We start from the raw sequence: 4,166 nt of genomic DNA on the forward strand, positions 1-4,166 counted from the left end.
TTGAAGACACTCCTGAATGTCAGGGAATAGTCCCACCAGAGCCAAGCAGTACCCTGGGAAACACTCCAAACAATGTGGTAGAAAAATACATGCTGGGCCGGGCACAGTGGCTCAGGCCTGTAATCCCAGCACTCTGGGAGGCCGAGGCGGATCAGGAGGTCAGGAGATTGAGACCATCCTGGCTAACACGGTGAAACCCCGTCTCTACTAAAAAATACAAAAAATTAGCCGGGCGTAGTGGTTGGCGCCTGTAGTCCCAGCTACTCAGGAGGTTGAGGCAGGAGAATGGCTTGAACCTGGGAGGTGGAGCTGGCTGTGAGCCAAGATCGTGCCACTGCGCTCCAACCTGGGTGATAAAGCGAGACTCCATCTCAAAAAAAAAAAAAAAGAAAAAGAAAAAGAAAAAGAAATACATGCTAACATCTAGTAAGCAAATAGGGTCTTTTTTCATAATTATATAGATATAAAAGTGATGCATAACCTCATTATGTAGTGATAGGTATGGGATATGATGAGGTTTCTCTTCAAATAATCTGATCAATCTTTTATTCTTCAATTCATAATACCTCCCCTTTTTTCCTCCTGTTTCTCCTTTTTTCCTTTATTAAATGCCCAGGCACACCACAGTACCAGGCATTATTAGTACCACCTCGCATTCCTTTCCTTATTTTAAAAAAAAGACTAGAGAGCGCCCTGAGGACTCAGCGGAGGGTGGGCGCTGCCGTGGCCTCCTGCCGCCGGCGGGTTTCCGCAGAGTGCAGCCCGGCTCCGCGCTGCCGCGGCCGCGGCCCATGGGCAGAGTCTGCCGGGCGGGCCAGCATTAAACTGAAGAAAAGATGTCCCTGTACGATGACCTAGGAGTGGAGACCAGTGACTCAAAAACAGAAGGCTGGTCCAAAAACTTCAAACTTCTGCAGTCTCAGCTTCAGGTGAAGAAGGCAGCTCTCACTCAGGCAAAGAGCCAAAGGACGAAACAAAGTACAGTCCTCGCCCCAGTCATTGACCTGAAGCGAGGTGGCTCCTCAGATGACCGGCAAATTGTGGACACTCCACCACATGTAGCAGCTGGGCTGAAGGATCCTGTTCCCAGTGGGTTTTCTGCAGGGGAAGTTCTGATTCCCTTAGCTGACGAATATGACCCTATGTTTCCTAATGATTATGAGAAAGTAGTGAAGCGCCAAAGAGAGGAACGACAGAGACAGCGGGAGCTGGAAAGACAAAAGGAAATAGAAGAAAGGGAAAAAAGGCGCAAAGACAGACATGAAGCAAGTGTGTTTGCAAGGAGACCAGATCCAGATTCTGATGAAGATGAAGATTATGAGCGAGAGAGGAGGAAAAGAAGTATGGGCGGTGCTGCCATTGCCCCACCCACTTCTCTGGTAGAGAAAGACAAAGAGTTACCCCGAGATTTTCCTTATGAAGAGGACTCAAGACCTCGATCACAGTCTTCCAAAGCTGCCATTCCTTCCCCAGTGTACGAGGAACAAGACAGACCGAGATCTCCAACTGGGCCTAGCAACTCCTTCCTGGCTAACATGGGGGGCACGGTGGCGCACAAGATCATGCAGAAGTACGGCTTCCGGGAGGGCCAGGGTCTGGGGAAGCACGAGCAGGGGCTGAGCACCGCCTTGTCAGTGGAGAAGACCAGCAAGCGTGGCGGCAAGATCATCGTGGGTGACGCCACAGAGAAAGATGCATCCAAGAAGTCAGATTCGAATCCACTGACTGAAATACTTAAGTGTCCTACTAAAGTGGTCCTACTAAGGAACATGGTTGGTGCGGGAGAGGTGGATGAAGACTTGGAAGTTGAAACCAAGGAAGAATGTGAAAAATATGGCAAAGTTGGAAAATGTGTGATATTTGAAATTCCTGGTGCCCCTGATGATGAAGCAGTACGGATATTTTTAGAATTTGAGAGAGTTGAATCAGCAATTAAAGCGGTTGTTGACTTGAATGGGAGGTATTTTGGTGGACGGGTGGTAAAAGCATGTTTCTACAATTTGGACAAATTCAGGGTCTTGGATTTGGCAGAACAAGTTTGATTTTAAGAACTAGAGCACGAGTCATCTCCGGTGATCCTTAAATGAACTGCAGGCTGAGAAAAGAAGGAAAAAGGTCACAGCCTCCATGGCTGTTGCATACCAAGACTCTTGGAAGGACTTCTAAGATATATGTTGATTGATCCCTTTTTTATTTTGTGGTTTTTTAATATAGTATAAAAATCCTTTTAAAAAAACAAAAAATAAAATAAAAAATAAAATAAATAAATAAAAAAAAGACTAACTTTCTAGTTCATTACAGACAACCCTTGCCCTTCCCCTCTCCACTTCCTTTTTTTTTTTTTTTTTTTTTTTGAGGAGGAGTCTCGCTCTGTCACCCACGCTGGAGTGCAGCAGGGCAATCTTGACTCACTGCAAGCTCTGCCTCCCGGGTTCACACCATTCTCCTGCCTCAGCCTCTGGAGTAGCTGGGACTACAGGCACCTGCCACCATGCCCGGCTAATTTTTTTGTATTTTTAGTAGAAATAGGTTTTCACTGTGTTAGACAGGATGATCTCGATCTCCTGACCTCATGATCCAGCCACCTCGGCCTCCCAAAGTGCTGGGATTACAGGTGTGAGCCACCGTGCCCAGCCTTACTCTCCACTTTCTTCTACGTGCCCACTCTGCCTAAAAAAATATCAAATGCTTAGCCAACCGGGATTGATTTAGATTGTACGACCCGACCCTGGCCAATAAAAAAAGGGTACAGGGCAGGACTTTGTGTCAGAAGTAAAGGTTCTTGTGTCCCTTTGTCCAGGTGTGCTCTCATGGCAACTAGTTAAGGAGGCACCCCTCAGCGCAGAAGTAAAGTTGCTTTGCTAAGAATCCTTTTTCCGAGTGTTCAATTTCCTTAGGATTTTGAGCGTTATTCCTAACACAGGCTAATGGGGCTGGTGACATACGTGTTGCACAAGTTCTGAAAGGATCATCTCATGGTCATTCGTGTACATCTATCTACAACCACTTTCTCACTTGTTTTCCCTCAACCTTACCCTGCATATGAAGTTTGACTTAGAGCAAAAATCAAACAATTTACCTGTGGAAGTAGTAAATAGGGAAAAAATAAAAATAAAAAAAATGGTGGTTTTTTTATTTTTGTTTTTTGTTTTGAGACAGAGGCTGTCTCTGTTGCCCAGGTTGTTGTGCAGTGGCGTGAGTTCGGCTCACTGCAACCTCCACTTGCCTGGTTCAAGTGATTCTTGTGCTCAGCCTCCCTAGTAGCTGGGATTACAGGCATGCACCATCATGCCCGGCTAATTATTGTATTTTCAGTAGAAACTGGATTTCACCATGTTGCCCAGGCTGATCTCAAACTCCTGGCCTCAAGGGATCTGCCCACCTCAACCTCCAAAGTGCTGGGATTACAGGGATGAGCCACTGTGCCTGGCCTATGGTGTGGTTGTTTGATTGCTTGCTTGCTTGTTTGTTTGTGTGTTTGTTTGTTTGTTTGTTTGTTTGTTTGTTTTGAGATGGAGTCTCACTCTGTCACCCAGGGTGGAATGCAGTGATGCAATCTTGGCTCACTGGAGCCTCTACCTCCTAGGTTCAAGTGATTCTCCTGCCTCAGCCTCCCTAGTAGCTGGAATTACAGGCACCTGCCACCATACCTGGGTAGCATTTTTGTATTTTTAGTAGAGTTGGGGTTTCACTATGTTGGCCAGGCTGGTCTCAAACTCCTGACCTCAGGTGATTCACCCACCTCAGCCTCCCAAAGTGCTGGGATTATAGGCGTGAGTCACCACACCTGGCCGGTGGTGTGTTTTTTTAAAGGTTATAAAGTATCCTTGATTGAAATGTGGGTTACACTTTTTCACAAAGAGCACATTTTTAACCTTACTTTCTTTTGTTGTCATCCATATGAATATTTTGAAACTCTATTGAATAGAATCATACAGAATGAAATTTTGTGTATTACATAATTGACAATATATAAGTCATTTATGCTATTGTATTTACATTTGAAAGGATCTGCTGCACCATATTTCGAGACTGGGAATTTTAACAAAAGTTGAAATACTGTGATTGGATATAATATGGAAGTGAGGTGAGTATATTTGCTTTGAAAGGAATTTCATTAACACAAGTGGCTGAGTCCCAGCTGTACATCATTATGTACCAAGGTG

The 4,166-nt window shown here is 45.2% G+C and overlaps 1 pseudogene across 1 annotated transcript; it reads left to right on the forward strand.

The window, feature by feature from the left end:
• Positions 1-685: 685 nt before the first annotated feature.
• LOC103246105 (splicing factor 45 pseudogene) lies at positions 686-2,277 on the forward strand (annotated as a pseudogene). Its single transcript, XR_012093336.1, has one exon. The product of XR_012093336.1 is annotated as a splicing factor 45 pseudogene (transcript).
• The last annotated feature ends 1,889 nt before the right edge of the window (positions 2,278-4,166 follow it).

Source organism: Chlorocebus sabaeus, chromosome 7, assembly GCF_047675955.1.
Source record: "Chlorocebus sabaeus isolate Y175 chromosome 7, mChlSab1.0.hap1, whole genome shotgun sequence".
NCBI lineage: Eukaryota > Metazoa > Chordata > Mammalia > Primates > Cercopithecidae > Chlorocebus > Chlorocebus sabaeus.